This window comes from Galeopterus variegatus, unplaced genomic scaffold (genome assembly GCF_000696425.1).
Source record: "Galeopterus variegatus unplaced genomic scaffold, G_variegatus-3.0.2 Scaffold380, whole genome shotgun sequence".
Lineage (NCBI taxonomy): Eukaryota > Metazoa > Chordata > Mammalia > Dermoptera > Cynocephalidae > Galeopterus > Galeopterus variegatus.
The window spans coordinates 251938-269508 of record NW_007726491.1 but is presented as its reverse complement, the minus strand read 5'-3'; the positions used below and the strand labels follow the sequence as shown (position 1 = coordinate 269508).

At 41.9% G+C, this 17571-nt stretch overlaps 1 pseudogene; it reads left to right on the top strand.

Annotated features, from left to right (window-relative positions):
• The first annotated feature begins 799 nt into the window (after window positions 1–799).
• On the top strand, window positions 800–4096 carry LOC103586812 (annotated as a pseudogene).
• Window positions 4097–17571: the final 13475 nt, after the last annotated feature.

Genomic DNA, 17571 nt, shown 5'->3' with positions numbered 1-17571 from the left:
AGTCTGGTGAGGGAGATCAACAAAGATGAAATTATAATCCAAGGTGGAATGCAAAGGTAGAGGCATGTGGAGGGGGTGCTGTGGGAAGAAGAGAAGGAAAGTGGGAAGTCACAGCAAAACAGAGACAAGAGTATGTCATAAATCCTCACATACCCATCATCAGCTCCAACAGTCATCGACATTTCACCAATTTTGCTTCAGCTATCCCCCAGCACCCCCAATTTTTTCCCTAGAGTGTTCTGAAGCAAATCTCAGGTATCACATCCTATTACTTTGCCCATAGCAACCTAAGTATAAATATCTCACAAATACAAATTCTTTTTGAACAACAACAAAATTGAAAGGTTATATTTTATCTCCTGAAGGTGCTCAGAGAATGTAATCTCTATAAAATTTAAAGAGTATTTTGCATATAAAATCAAGGACAAAAAGTGAACGGAGAAAATGAAAGCAATTAATGTGTTAGAGTGGTGGAATTGTGGAATTTTTTTTCCGTTTTGATTTTTGCTACTTCTGTTTGTAGTGAAGGCCCTACAACTTTAGACTCTAAAACCTCCTCCTAGTTCAACCTGACACTGGTAAGTCTAGTGCCAAACCCCACATAAATAGGCCTCTTCTTCCAACAACTAGCTCAGATATCGAGACCTTTCTGGACTATTCTCCTATCCCACCACATTCATAAAAAATCTGAGATAATGGCATAATTTGTGAATATAGGATGTGTTGTAGTTTAAAACTTCTCTATTAAAGCAATCTTTATTTACTACCAACAAGTTCCTCTATACCACTGCTAGGAAACATGAAGGGAGATATCAGGTAATTTAGAAAGTTTTTATTTTCATAGTAGTCTAACCATTGTTTTTATTTTATAATAGGTTGCCAAAAAAAGCAAGCATTTTCACTTTGATAATTATTAGAAACTATTAAAATTTTTAATATTTCTTAAATATGGTCAACTTTTATGCTATAATCATTTTGACTAAATATGACATTATAATAGACTAGAGAGTTACATAATGTTTTCCAGCAGAATAAGGTGATCCAAACTATTTGGAAAGGCTAAGGAGCAGTGTGGTGGGAAACATGGGAATGGGACCCACTAGTTAGCCCCTTATTCCAGCAGATCTCTCTAAGGACTCCTCCAGGTCAAACATTTATTTATTTATTTATTTATTTTTGTCCTTTTTGAGACCGGCCGCACCGCACTCAGCCAGTGAGCGCACTGGCCATCCCTATATAGGATCCGAACTCGCAGCGGGAGCGCCGCTGTGCTCCCAGCGCCGCACTCTCCCGAGTGCGCCACGGGCTTGGCCCCAGGTCAAACATTTATAGTGTTATGGCTTTGTACATGAATAATAAAGCAAAATTTTGCTGAGAAGGAAGGAGTACCTGGACCTTTTTAAAGAATAATATACCACAAGCTTATTTTTAAGACCAGCCCTTTACATTTTTTGTATTTCTTCTAAACCCTATCAATGTATAAATTATTTTGATATATATATATTTCCATGGAGATACATATATTTTACTCATGTTACATGTTATGTTTTATAAATGCATTAGAAATATTACATCATATTATCTTGAGTTTTCCTAGTCTGCTGATTAAAATATAAATATACCAACCTTATGTCAATTCTTCAGCTCTTCAGTACACCCAGGGACCCAGGGGGAGCAATAGCTCATTGAATTATAAAATGACTCTCTCAGTGAACAAGGGGACTTGAGACAAGAGCTATCAGGGGCTGGAGCTCAATACATGTGGTCAAACACAAACTTCATCCCAAATCTCCTAACTGAAGGGTGCTGCATCCCTAATGATGCCTCTGACTACCTGTTGAGGGAAAGGTGCTCAGCTTCTGCTCAGAAACTGACTATGCCCCCGATTGATATGCCACCTCCCAGCCTGGCATCTCAGTCCTCGCAACCTAGCTTTCCTGCCTCGGCTCCTTTCCAGGTGTCCAGTCCACTTTTCTCAACCAAGGTATGTCACAATCACATGGGGAAAATATATCAGTTCCTTGGGAAGACATCCCAGAATGGGGAGAGAGTGAGCAAAAGAGGGCAAAAGATTACAAAAAATTCCCCCAAGTGATTCAGATTTGCTCCAGTGCCTCCACTGAGAATCACTGCTTTTTCAAAGACAATTGACTAATTGCAGCTCCCTTTGCCTACCATCTCTACCTTTACTGCACATCATTCCTCTTATCAAAATATGCTGCTGTCAGAATCCAACCTGCCAAGTGTACATCAGTACTTTTGCAGAGCAATTTGGCAATATCTAATAAAGTTGAGAATTCTCTTCTCCGGTAAATATCTTAGAAACACTTCTGTATATGAACATAAGGAGACACATACAAAAATGTTCATTGTGGCACTGTTTGAAAGACTGAAAAATTGGAAACAACTTAAATGTCCATCAACAGAAGAACTGATTTAAAAATTGTGGTACACATACACACCCTCATATACACACACAATGGAATACCATGCAACAGTGAAAACTAACTAGCGCTACTCGTATCAACATATATAATCTACAAAATATGTTGATTAAAAAACTATACAGAGGGATAAGTATGACACTACATATAAAATGACATTATTTCAGAATACATACATATGTAATAAAAATGCATGAAATTCACAAAATCATAAATACCAACTTCAAGGTCCTGGTTACCTCCAGACAGTGGAAGGAGAGAGTTGCAAGTGAGTAGGGGAACACAGGTGGCTTTCATTGCATTGGTAATTATATTCATTTCTGTGGCTGCTGTAACAAATTACCACAAACACTGTGGTTTAGAACACCAGAAATTTATTCTCTTACAGTTCTGGAGGCCAGAAATCCAAAATCAGTATCACTGGGCTGGAATGCAGGTGTGGGCAGGGCTGTGCTTCCTCCTGAGGCTCTAGTGGAGACTCTGTTCCTTACCTCTTCCTGCTTTTGGTGAATGCTGGCATTCCTTGATTTGTGGTCACATCACTCCAGTCTTCTAACCTCTTTCTCCCCTGTCTTCACAGGGCCTTCTCATGTGTGCGTGTGTGTGTGTGTGTGTGTGTGTGTGAAATCTCCGTCTCTCTGCCTCTTATAAGGGCACGTGTAATTGCATTTAGGGCCTACCTGGATAAATCAGGATAATCTCCTCATCTCAAGCCTTAACTTAATCATCTGCAAAGACCCTTTTTCAAAATTTGACATTACAGGTTTCAGCGATTGGGACCTGCTATCTTTGGAGGGGCATTTTCCAGCCTACCACAGTAATGTTTTATTTCTTAAACTGAATGGTAGTTAATAGCGGACTTGGGCTTTTTTTTTTTTTTTTTTTTTTTTTTTTAAAAGGAATGGTTTTTAAAAGGGGGCTTTGGGTTTTTTTTTTTTTTTAAAAGGAATGGTTTTTAAAAGGGGGCTTTGGGTTTTTTTTTTTTTTTAAAAGGAATGGTTTTTAAAAGGGGGCTTTGGGTTTTTTTTTTTTTTTGTCTTTTTCCGTCTCCGGCAACGGATCGCAACCCTCAGTGTTGCCCCCGTACCGGACCGGGGACCGGCAACGGGATTGCAACCCTCGGCGTCGCCCCCGCGCCTCGCTCAGCCAGTGAGCGGGAACCGGTCCGTATGTGGGATCCGAACCCTCGGGCGGGAGCGCCACCGCGCCTCCCAAGCGGCGCACTTATCCAGTGCGCCACTGGGCCGGCCCCGGACTTGGGCTTTTAACCTGGGTCCATCAGAGTGGCTCCTGCAAAAAAAGGTGAGAAGAAGAGCCATTCTGTCATCAATGAAGTGGTGACCTGAGAATATACCATTAATATTCACAGGTGCATCCATGGAGTGGGCTTCAAGAAGTGTGCCCCTCAGGCACTCAAAGAGATCCAGAAATTTTCCATGAGGTAGATGGGGACTCAGGTGTGCACGTTGATACCAGGCTCAACAAAGCAGTCTGGGCCAAAGGAATAAGGAATGTCCTAGACATATCCATGTGCAGTTGTCCAGAAAACGAATGAGGATCAAGATTCACCAAACAAGCTCTATACACTGATTACCTATGTACCTGTAACCACTTTCAAAAATCTATAGATGGTCAATTTGGATGAGAACTAACCACTGATTGTCAAAGTTATAAAACTAGGGGGCAGAAAAAGAAAAGAAAGAAAAAGAAAAAAGCAACCATGAACTCATGGCCCTCTACCTTGAGTTACAGTTCTCTGCACATGTGTCTCATGAACCACTCATAGAAAGAGAGGTCTCCAGGAGGCTGAGTAGAGTGTATGAATTTGTTATTTCAGAGGTGGGGCAATTCTGGATAAGATGGGATTCAAGTCATGACACCTATAACCTGACTTTTGTCATTTTTAGAACTTTTCGTGAGCCTCTTTTAAGATGTTATGTTATAATGTTTAAAGAGTGGTTTCTCCTTTAAAAATTCGCATTAATGGGAGACTTGAAGACCAAAAATAAAAAACAGAAAAACTGAAAAAAAAAACTCAGAAAACTTTCAAAATCAATTGGATTGGATGCTAACTTCTAGCAGTAGAATTTCAAGCATTGTGGACAGGTTAGTGGAGAAAAATTCCAGTCATGTTACATAGGCAACCACCAGCTCCACCTGCATTTAATCCAAACTTTCCGTCTCCTGCCCCTCCCAAGTCAAAACTTCACTATGAGTCAGCTCTTTCCCCAGGAGGTGACAAATGGGCTCAGGAGCCCCCTGGCTGGCATGTGCAGGGCTGGAGGAAGCAGATGGCCACTCCCTTGTCCGCACAGTTCAGCTGTGACTAAGTGGGTGTTCTTTGCCTGCAGTCTGGTCCAAGCAGGACTGGTGAAAGACAGTGTGTGCACCACAGAATCAGAGGACTCCCTGCATCCTCTCTCCCCAAATGAAGAGTGGTTGGTAATGACCAGGACCAACCCTATTTGACAATGCTATAGAAATCCACAAAATTGAGGGTTACATCTGTGGCATTTTGCTTAAGGGCATTTTCTCAACAAAGTGTAGCGTGCATTGAAAACAGTCTAAATGGGTCATTTTCGCACCTATAAATGACTAATAAGAATAACCTCTCTACCTTGGCAGGCTTAGAAGCTGAGATTGTTGGCATTTCGTTTGTGAAGTCTCAGCTCAGATGGCATCTCTAGAGGCATCTACCTAAAAGTGATTGCCCCAGTTACCCTCAATCCCACCACCTTTTTTCTTTCTTACCACTTTTCATAATCTGCAATTATCTTGTTTATTTGTTTATGTATTTATTGCCCATCTCTTCCACTAGAATGTAGGCTCTCTGAAAGCAAAAACCCTACCTCTTTTGTACACTCATGTATCCTCGGAGCCTAGGACATTGCCTGACACACTTTGAGATACTCAATAAATATTTATTGAATAAATAAGTGAATAAACAAATGAATGAATGAATGAATGCAGAAGCTGAATAAATGTTCCAGAACCCAGAAAGAATCAGTCACAGAAGTGAAAACTGAGCCCAGATAAAAATGTCCTATATGCATGTGCCTCAACATATTTGGCAGAGTTTGCTTCTCGATTTGCTATTTCTGGTATGTTCCCACAACTTACCGCTGGAATATCATCCCTCTTACATGCACATTCATTTTCCAAATGAGGAAAATGAAGCTCAGCAAAGCGAGGTTACGTGAACAAAACTATGGCTAGTTAATAGTTATGACTTAAACTTGGACCCTGATTTCTATCAGAGAAATAATGTACTCATAGGATGATTTGGGGTTTTTACCTCATGTTGCTCCTTTCCCCCACAATCAAACAAAACGTATTCTATGATAAAAGTGTTTTTGTCTCCGTGAGATATAAAACTATGATATAAAGTCAGTGTTATATTTGGCAAGTAAATAACCACTACATATGCGTTCTATTCAAGGAATAATTATTAGGGAGGCAACTTAGGCTAGGCTTGGTGGTACTCTGTATTACTAGAGACAAGGGACATGGGCATGGCCTGCTTCCCAGGGCTACTGGGCATACTAGATGGTTGACATGGAAGTCCTGGACTCAGACTCTGGTTATTTTTAGCATTAGGGAGATATTGTTTCAAGTGGTGAAGGCACAACTCTCCCAGTAAGCAGGGAACTAAATGACATGAGAACCTTCCCAGCTCTCAGGGCCATCTGAACAAGGACAGCACAGGAAGCATGAAGAATAGGACCTCAGAAAACCCACTTCCCTCCTCCCATGAAACTATGCTGCCTCCTTGTGATTTGAGTAGCAAGTGCTGATTGCATGTACTTAATATATCAATTGAAAAACATCACTTTTTCCGTAATAAGTGTGAATGTTCTATCTGTGTCCAGTTCTCATTTTTCTGTTATGTGATAGAAAGTATACCCAGCTCATTCATTCATCCTTTCTTATTTCTTTCACCTAGAAAATATCTCCTGTTCTGAAATCTGTTTTGAATTATACTAGAAAAGTGTCACTATGTTATTAAAGGAAAAATAATTTTTTTCATTTCAAACAAATAAAAGTCCCAAAGTGTCACTTCTCATAAGTAAGTTCACTGCTAACCAACAGAAAAAAGTCTATGAAGATGAGTGATTTACCAAAGAATAGCCTACCATAGAGAATATTTCCTAGTTTTCAAACAAATCTCTTCATTACCTAATATTGATCATTGTACTAGTCCAGTTCTGTTGCTTATAACAAAATTACCTGGAACTGGGTGATTTATAAGAAAACAAAATTTATTGCTTACAGTTTTGGAGGCTGAGAAGTCCAAAGTCCAGGGAACACATCTGGCGAGGGTCTTCTTGGTGGCAACAGTGACCCAGGGCACGAAATAGTAGAGCAGAGAGACTCTCACATGCTCTCCTTTTAAAGCCCTCAGAACTATGCCCCTGGCCACCATTATTAATCCATTCAGTACAACATGGTCCAACAATCTAATCACCTCTTCAAGGTCCCACCTTTCAATTACTTTAATAAGATTTCCCACCGTCTTTACACTGTCACACTGTGGACTAAGTTTAGGGGCGACATCAATCCATAGCACTCATTAATTATGTCTAGTATTGTAGCAACCACTTCTACCATCATCTTAAAGAAAAGCATTTCCCTTTAAAGTCACAAAGAGCAACCAATGTGAAGCTTCCTAAGAGACAATTTTCAACACGGAATGATTGTACCCTAAATGTTAAACACAAAACTAAAAAAAAAAGACCAAGCAAAGCAATTTAAAATAATACATAATTATTTCAGAATAATAAAAGAAAACTCAAAGGAAACTATCCAGGTAGTATGGCAACTCTCTAGAAAAAGAATCCACAGAACATCCCCCAAAACGTTGCATTAGTCTTCAAATTCAATGCAATCAAGCAACACTATGTAGTTTTCTGCCTGAGGAACAAAGATTGGAAACATATGCAAAGTTTTCAGTTATCTGCTCTGTGAACTAGTTTGACTCATTATTTGAATTATGCCTGAGAACTTCAACACTCTTATATATTAGCTTCAGCAGGAAGGTAGCTAGTTCTTGTTCTTAGAATTACTGCCTCCAAGATGAATCCAATGTTTCAACTATAAATTGTTTACCTAAATTATCTCCTTGATTCTCAACTGTTGGTTTGCTGGCCTGTCTCTCCCACTAGATGGTGGGCAGGAGTCCTGTCTTATTTATTTCTGTATTCCCCACTTATGGTACAGAAGAATAAAATTAACACGTGATTGTGTAGTTTTTAAAAATCTGTTCTTTTCTTCATTCCTATCTTTTTGACATTTTAAGGACTTTAAAAAATATTTTGACCAAAGGCACCTCAGACTTCATATTTCAAATTAACTCATAACAGATTTCCAGCACTTTATGAGTGACTGTATTGTTTAGTTCCCTTGTGGCTGTTACTCTTCTTTATTTACTATTAATCAAGATCCTGAAGTCACAAAATAACATACTGGATTCTGAAATACTAAGTATAAATACTAACTTGTACCAAACATCGTGGATTACTGAAAGCAAGTTATTTCAAGCATTTACACTGGGATCCGCCCGCAGACAACATCTTCAGAGTCTCCATATAACTTCAATGTCTCATCCACAGCACGGCTCCCAGCTGCCTGCCGATCGCTCCATCCCCGCCTCACTCAGCCTTTGCTGCTCAGCATCCATCATGGACACAAACGCTACCTTTTTGAAAGGAGATGCCTTAGACTCCGCATCTAACATCTGTGCAAATCCAGCAATTCCACCAAAAAGAAGTAAAATAAAAACTCCAAAAATGCGGGGATGGGGGAGGAAGCCTGAGATACCCCCACAGATCCAAAAGGGCAGTGATTTATGTACACTGCTTTTGGGAGAACTGACCTGGAGCCTACAGGGAAAGACAAGAAAACTAACCATTTAAGATTCAGAGACCACATAGCATTAGGAGACTGTAATCAAGGGTAGCCTGGGGGATTGTGTGGCACAAAGGGGAGCCACCTGACCCTGCCCTGGAAAAGGTGGTAAAGGCTTCATTCAGGAGTAAATCCCGCCCTGCATTTGGAAGAACAAACTGGAGTTATCCAGAAATAGAAGGGGGAAGAGGCAGCATCCCAGGCAGAAAAAGACTGCCACCCAGAAGGAACTCAAATAACTCAGTAGCATCTAGGGTCCGGAGTCCTGTGAGGAAGCAACAGAATGTGAAGCTAGATACGTGGCCAAGTGTCAGTTCACTGGCAGCTTTGTCAACTATGACAAGGAGCTCGAATTTCAATCTGAAGGTGAAGGAGAGTTATTGAAAGATTTAAATCTAGGAAGGATTTTAACTTATATTTGAAAAATAAAATCAGAATACCAACTTATTAATTCACAATAAGAAAAAAAAAAGTCCCTAACGAGCAGATCTGAAGCTGGAGTCCTCCGGGAAGCAATTCTCCGTCTTCAGGTTGGCTACAGAGAATGGTGGGAAGGGGTTGGTGAAGCGTAGGCAACAGGCCAAGGCAACCTTATTCATTACACAATGGGATCCACATACAGCCTGCCCAGACACCTTCCGCCTGGGAAGGGCACTGTCCTGAGTTGATAATATGAAGCAGTGGCTCCAGCAGCAGAGGAGGATGGAGAGGAGACGGGTGGGCCTGTAAGTGGGAGCACCAGTGAGGTGGTCACTGCACTAATGTAATGATGAGGGCCTGAATGAGGCAGTGGGGATGGAAGGGAGGGGAGGCAGAAAGGAGAGGGCAGATTCAGGAGATTTTTAAGAGGAAGAACTATGATCAACTGCAAGTGGGAAGTGACAAGGGAATCAGGAGCCTAAGATGAGCCAAAAAGCAGGAGTAAGGAAGTGAAGTTACGTTTGTGTGGGAGATGACTAGATTCATGATCTGGCTCCTGCCACATTTTAGGATTATCTCTTTCCATGATTGAGCATAGATCCTGTAAGCCTGCTGGACTGAACCACTTGCAGTTTCCAAATGTGTCATCCTCTCACTCTGCAGTCTGTTCATATACATGGCTCCTGATGACACGAACCCCTTTTCCCTTCCCTTCTCTAACTGGATGACTCCAACTTGCCGTCTCACCAAGTCTGTCCAGCAATTCTTCTCTGGCCCTTGTTTTCCTTCCTATCCAACTGTTATGGATTGAACTGTGTCCCCAAAAGGATGTTGAGGTTCTAAACCCAAGTACCTGTGAATGTGACCTTATTTGGAAATAGGGTCTTTGCATATTGAATCAAGTTAAGATGAGGTCCTTAGGGTAGGTCCTAATACAATATGGCAAATGTCCTTATAAGAGGAAGATGCCATGCAAAGACAGAAATACACTGGGAGAACACCATGTGATGACTGAGCAGAGACTGGAGTGATGTAGCTGCAAGCTAAGGAACGCCAAGATCTATCCACACCAGAAGCAAGGAAGAGGCTGGGAAGGATTCTACCCAGGGTCCCAGAGTTGACAACTTGAGTTTTTGACTTCTAACCTCCAGAAATGTGACAGAATAAAATTCTGTTGTTTTAAGCCACCCAGTTTGTGGTACTTTGTTACAGCAGCCACAGGAAACTAATACGCCACCATTTCCATGTGTTCATGCTTCCATGTTTGTAAATATTGTATGTTCATTTAGGCATTTACCATCTAGTCTGGTAATTCTTTGTTTTATATTTCTTCATTAAACTATGAGCTTATCTTTAAGGACGAGGATGTCTCACATCTTTGTACATGCCCTGAACTGTTTGCCACAGTGAATGCTTAATAAATATTTCTTAAATAAGAAAAAAATGAGCCAAAGTTCTTGATGAAATTTAGAGATTGGCAGGAGCTTACCAGATGACAGCAACTGAAAGGGGCAGACAGGGATACATAGTTAGCTGACGTGAGCCTCAAGAAGTTGTTACCTTGGGGGTGGGTCAGGCTGGGGAGAGTGATGAAGAAGGAAGTGGCAGGCTTGGGAGTCTAGGAGAAAACCCACCTCCTTCATAGGAGCTGGCCCTGGACTCCGTGTCATGTGGATGAACTGCCAGCCACTATTTGTAAGAGCCACATGGGAGAGAGAAACCAGGATTCTGTGAAGGTGAGGAGTGAGGGCAACATTCTGGGAAGGCATTTGGGGTCGCAGGCTGGCTGATGCTTGGTGGGTGTGTACCAGCACAACAATACCGCTTGGTAGGCAGCCACTCTTCTGAGTCCCCAGAATGTTCCCCATTACTTGACCACTTCTGGAACTCCTCAGTGAGCCCCAAAACTAAAGGGCTAACATCTGGTACAGCAAAGGTCTCCATGAATTACATGAACCCCTGCCTGCATGATGGCCATTTTCTTTTCTGCTTGGTTGGGGCCAGCCCACACTATTTTGGTTATCAAATATTCTGAACACCCTCCTGAGTATAAGCAGTTTGCTTGTGAGGAATGGAGGCTGGAGTGCCCAACAGACAGGGCTGAGGAGGAGAAGCCACACTGAGATGCCTGAGGATGATGATAGGGAAAGAGGCTGCATGACCAGGGAAACTGAGGGGGACAAGGATGGGAGGCCTAATGAGCCGACTGGCCTGGGGTGTGAGAGGACCATCCACCATGCCATTTCACTCCAAGAGCTTGCTAGACTAGCCAAGTCAAGTTCTGAAAGCAGCTGTCCCAGAAGGGAAGGGCTTGGCCGGCTCCCAGAGCTGGAAAGATTGAAAGTAGAGTTCAATGCCTGTCATGGGGGAGCAAAAGATATTTGTTCTCAATTCTGCTTAGAGCTATTATAGCACTGACTTAATTGTATTATATTCTAATCCTTCAAGAAGTACAATCTCACATCCAATAAGAATGCTAACTCAATTAACCAGAAGATTTTGTTCCTGCCCACTCATATAAATTTTATGTTTATGTCCTTCTACGGAGAGAGAAAACATGAAACAAAAGCAGTTAATGTTTTTAATGCATTCTCTTTGACCCTGAAAAACTCTGAGGAAATTTACCCTGCAGATTTAGTCATTGTTTCCTATATGGAAGGATCTAGTAAGATCAAAGTGAGTTTCAGCTTTGGTCATCCATAAAGCTCCACGAGCCTGCACTGCAGCCACTCCTAACAGAGTCAGATGTGCTCCGGACTCTCTTCCGAAATGTGGCAAATGAAATTACTTTTAATACACTGCACAACTGAGCAGTGTATTCAAGAATGTCAGAATATTAGGGGTGTGGTAGACCTTCATAAAATTAAGACTAAAATTAGTATTGGCTAGGGGCCTGTCTTAAGGTTTGGGTTTCCAAGTAGGTAAACCATTAATTACAGGCAGTTAGAAAGAACATTCTACTTGGTTACCTACAAGATAACAGTATATATATGTTAACCTAAAAAAAACTGAGGCCGAACACATAAAGTATAGGATTTATTGAGCCAATATGATGATTGCAACGGGGGAAGCACATAGGTCAGGTGGCCCTGAGAAATGCTCTCTGAAGAGGGCCAGTAGAGCTTAGCATTTTATGATCATAAGGGGTAAGAATCAAAGGAGAGAGAGAGAAGAGAAAGGACAGCCCCACTGTAGATGACATATAGATTTGGGATTATTACTAGGTTACATCCTACATGCAGGGATCTAGGGTAAGAGTTGCAGGAAGCATTCTGGGTTATTTTATGACTTTCTGATGCCATTATATCTACTTCTAAGTAAAAATGGTCTCATGACAATGTTTTCTAGGACATGTGGACTTGACTACTGACTTATCCCAGATCTGCCAAGGCACTACAATTTAGCTGACCTGATCAGAGCAGATTTTTGTTTGTTTGTTATCAGGTATCAAAAAAAAAAAAAAAATCTGGGGACAAAGCTAGTTTTCACTTTGGCTTCATTTCTAATTTAATTCAGTTCAAGATGCTGGCTAGAAAACCTTCATATATGGGAGACAGTGAAAAGTCAAACTCTTTTGTGCTCCAGAATGTTCTTGATATGAGATATAAAAAAGGAGTATTGGAAGGCTTCAGCATTTCCTGCTTTATGTTTCACAGATCAGAACGTTTGCACAGGAACCACCAACCCACGCAGTCCCTGCTGCTGTTTTCCCAAGCCTGGGCTTTCTCTGCAACCTCCCTTAACGCTGCTTTCCCCTGGCTTCAAGCCCATGGAGAAGAAAACAACTAGACACCAGTTTCTCGAGACAGCTTTGTGGTTCTATTCAGTTTCCCCACCCCGACCTGCCCTAGCCACAGGAAAACACAGAGGGTCTTGAATTCTATTCAGAGCATGGGACCACTTAATAAGAACACCTGACTGACACAAACACGTAGACAAACCTTTGTGAAATCAGCAATGTTACTCTCCCAGAGCACATAACCAAAGCTGGGAGAAACAAATATACCTTGGGGTCCGTGTGTCTAATAACAAAAAATTTTTTTAGAAAGCATTCTGGACCTAACATGAAAAGAAAGGAAATGCCTACTGTAGTTTGTTTTATGAAATCAAGCAATAGACAGGACCTACAAAAGGGCCTGACACATACCAGCCCTCAATAAAGATTTCTGACTGATTGTTGACAGGACAACCTCCTCCTTTTAATGCTTTTTCTGCCTACTCAGCAGTCTTTCTTATTTCTATTATCTCCTTTCCAGTATTATAGCTGTTAATACTGCACTCTGCCACGTAGAACAAGACATATAATCAGATTGCTTTCCAACAAATCAATGTCTTTATGGGCATCATTATTTGGGGAGAGAGGATTTCAGAAAAGTTTATTCATTTATTCCCTGATTCAACCAACAGTTATTGAAGGCTTCTTACAGCAGACACTATATTCATTAAGTTAAGCTGTTGGGGAGTAAGAAGAGAAAGACATGTGCCTGTTCCCAAAGAGGTCACAGTGGGAGAGACAGACACTTAGATAATTATGATACTTTGAGATAGAGGAATGCAGACAGTTCCATGGGATCTCAGTGGAGGCAAAGACTAACTCTGTCTGTGTGGAGTCAGAGGAGGTGACCTTTGAGCTGGGCTAATTGAAGGGCAAGAATGGGGGACAGCATTTCACATAGATTAGTAATGACATGAAAAAGTGAAGGAAGACAGAGTGCTCCAGAACCTTAAGAAGGACATTATGACTGGTGTGAAGAACACAGAGGAAAGGAAGTGGATGCAAAAAGAAAAGGAGCCTAGAAAAACAGATGGGGCCAGACTGTGAAGGCCCAAGAAATTTGAACTTTATCCTATTCAATGAGCAGCCATTGAAGACTGAGCTCCTTGAGCAAAAAAGCAAAAAGGAGGGAAGGATCTAATTGTCTGCCCCATGCCTAACACTGTGTGGCAAGGCCGAGTTGACTTTATAAATTAAGGATCATTATATAATCCTATTTTTTTAAAAAAATATGAGAGCAGTATGAAGAAAAATGGACAGTGAAGAAAGTGGAGGTCCCTAGACCAATCTGGAGACTGTTGCAACAGTCAAATAAAAATAATAAAATTACATATTTGAGAAATGTCAAACTAGGACAAACGCAAGTGAGCATAAATAAATACAGTATTAAAGTAAAAAAAAGTCTCCTTATTATAAACAATGACAATCTAGGCTTCAAAATATATTTAGGGTTTTCCATGAAGTGTTCATACCAAAATCACATGTATTCTGAATCAAAGTCTATACTCCTTATCCCATTATGAGCTCAAAGAATAAAAAGATGCAATAGAATTTGGCAAAATTAACACAACGAAATTACAACAGATGGCACTACTTGCTTACTTCTTGCAATAGTTTAGAAACCAAACAAGTTAACACTTATAGAAAATTCATAGTCACACGCACACACACACACACACACACACACACACACACAAAAACAAACGGAGTGATTTCTGGCAAGCACAAGATAAATTCATAGCTTAGCCAAGAAATCAACTCATATTTTCTACCTACCATTCCAAGGCTCATCCTAGTACTTATCCTGCCTTCTTTTTTCTTTCCACTTTTTGTCTCATAGGTTTTGAAAAAAGTAAGTACTTCTCCAGAGTCCTTGGATTTAATTAGTTTTTAAAGGATCAGGAAACATCTAGAGACTCATGAAACCTTGTGTACCTGAGGGGGGCATATGCTCTGTGAGTCTTCTGAGAAAAGTGTTTTGGCCACTTGGAAGCTTTTGTGGTGAAGTTAAGGAATCCTCTTCCTAGATGTTTTCAAAGAGAAAAGAAACAGTGGAGCATTCCGTGTTCTGAATCAAAGCCATTTTTCAAAACAGAAAATGATTATTCTCTGTATTGTCTCTTCTCTTTCTCTTCAATACTTTTTGTATTTTGTTTAAATAATCTACAATGTACTACAAAATCTGTTATCTTCCTGTCTAGTGGAGGGATTACCTGAAAAGGAAAAGAATAATGTGCTATTCTTGGCAAACAAGGAGCTGCTGCTGACTCAGTGATCATTAAGTCACAATCTCTGGGTAATTTTCCAGAGGTTGGGGTGGGAGAACTATCCACTTCTCTACTCAGCGGACCCCGGTTGATGATTTAGGCAGGCTGGGTGGAGCCACCCAGGGAAGCCATTTCTAGCTTTGGAATTCTGTTCTTCGTGGGGAATCCATTGGTGTCAGCCTTACTAGTTTATTCCAATGAACAAAGAGCCAACTGGCTCAGCCACTTAAGGAGGTACATTAAGTGTCTCCTCTTCTCCTCCCAGTATGTTGCATTGGGTCAGGCAACCATGATGCGGCCTTCAAAATTAGAGCAGAGATAATTGCCAGATAATCTTTAGACGTGTATATATTCTTAAATATATGATTTGCCTTGAGCTCAACAGCTGCTTCCAGAAACTGAAACCAGAAGATTCCATCCACAATCCATCTCTTGGCAGCCAAACCCTCAACACACAGGAAATGTAACACAAATACAGCCAAATTCAATGCTTAGGTTCTTTGGTCCAGATGACTTCCTATGAGAGCAAACCTCAGCAGAGGCCAGGAGGAGGGCTCTGTTTAGAGGCATTTGGAAATCTTCTTTTGGGGCACAGTGAGGAATAAAGTGGTTTAACTAAAATATAAAGAAAAGCTCTACTGGCACTCACAATCTTGCAGCCAAACTAATATATATATAGATATATAGATTATGTAGATATATATATTTTTTTAAGTGTTAAGGAAGTTTTCTTCATCTGCATTCATTTTTGGTGGAGTTGGGAGTGGAAGAAATAGTACAAGAGGTAAAGTTTAACTTTTGCTGAGGGAAATATTTTCCCAAGGTTCTTTGGGGAACTCTTCACCACCTCCTGTTCCAATGTCTTTTAGTTTATTAACTGTAATAAAATTATGTCATAGTGTGGTAGCACTTTTCATTAGAGGGTCTCAAAGCAAGGCAATGCTTAATTAAGGGCCCAGTCACAGGTTCAGGGTGATGATTGCCAGGCCCAAGCAGGAACAAAGCCAATCTGCCCAATAATTTAGAACACGAAGGGAAGTTTTGTGTATTCCCTTGAAAACAGGATTACCACCGCTGACCTGTGCTCCTGCTGACAGGGCAGGAGAAGCAACACAGGTGTTGGAAGCTGGGGTGAAAAGGACTCAGGAAAGGAAGAGAGGCAGCCATCCTACTTCCTTTCACTGAGAACCGTCTCTCTGTCCCATGGGCTGGACAGGCCTGTCAGGGTGTGATGCCAGATCCACTGGGCAGTCCTGGCCTGGGAGGGATGGAGGACAGTGAGGACACTTGACCGGGAACAGAGGTGGGGCCAGAGCTGAGGGTGGCTGTGGAGGCCTCTACATGGGGGAAGTTCCTAGGGAAGCTTCAGCTCTAGGACTAGCACACCCTTTCCTTTCTCCCCTTCCTGCTCATGTCCCCTCCATTATTTCCATTCAGCATTCATTCCCTTACTGAAGCCCCGTTCTGGGACCAAACAATAAAAGAATAGTTTCAGGAACTCTTAAGTTGCTCCTGAGGAGAAGGGTCCTATGGACACAGAACTGAGTGTCGTCCTCAGGCACAGAGCCCCTGTTAACAGAGATGAGACATGAGTACAATTAACATAGTGTAGAACCCCCCACCCCAACCCCAACACCACTGGACAGACCAGGTGTCAGCTCCATCTGAGGAAGGACTTCTGACTCAGAGCTGTACAAAGATAAAACAAGCTGCGTTAGAGGGTGGGGAGCTCCTTGCCACTGAGGTTGCTGGAGAAAGAGGCTGGACAGCCACCTCATGGGACTGCTTAACAAGGTTCCTTCCAGACTTAGCAGTCTGTGAATTCACAGGGGGGATGGTCTGCTGGAGGTGGCAGTTCCAGGTGGCTCAGTCTGCTCTGCTCTGGCCTACCATGAGGATGAGGAAGGGGCCTAATGAAGAAAGAGCCTGGTGATGAGTGAGCTGCGGAGTGGAGATGGGACCTGGAGGAGAGAGGGTGTACAGGGCTGCCATAACAAAGTTCAAACTTGGGGTCTTTAAACAACACAGATGTATTGTCTCAGCTCTGGAGGCTTGAAGTCCACAATCAAAGAGCAGCAGGGTTGGCTCTCTCTCTGGAATGTGAAGCAGAATGAGCAGAATGTTTTCCATGTACTTCCCTGGCTTCTGGTGGCCAAGTGTTCCTTGGCTTGTAGATGCATCAACCCCCCATTGTCACATGGCATTCTCCCTGTCCGTCTTCACATGCTATGGATGGGCTATGTGACAGTGGTGGTCACTTTCCCTCTCTGTCAATCAGCTTCTTCAATAGTAAAAGGGGTTAGAATTTTCCAATGCGGACATTCTACGATTTCATAAAAGTCAATACTTATGATTTCATAGTATGTCTCTAGGGACCATCCCAATGCTGATATTTCATGATTTCATAAGAGGGAGTTAAGCTTTTTATGCGGGTTAATTGGAAAGAGCAGACATATTTCTCTGCAAGTCAGCTAACCTCTTTGGGGAGTGACGTCACCTCTGAGCCTCAGAAATAGTTATTTCTGTTTTACAGGGGTCTATAAAATAGAAATAACCATACGGCCTTATAAAGTGGTGGGCGTGAGGGTGCCTGAGAGATCTACAAGTCTACACAAGCAAACCAATCTCTCCGAAGGCTCGGAATCCGCTCCCGGGCTCCCAGCGCCGCGCGGGGTTGGGCGAGTAAAGCGAGAGGTACGGAGGGGGCGGGGCGAGGAGGTTGGCTTTGTTCTCGCCCCGCCCCCGCCCTAGATATCGCGAG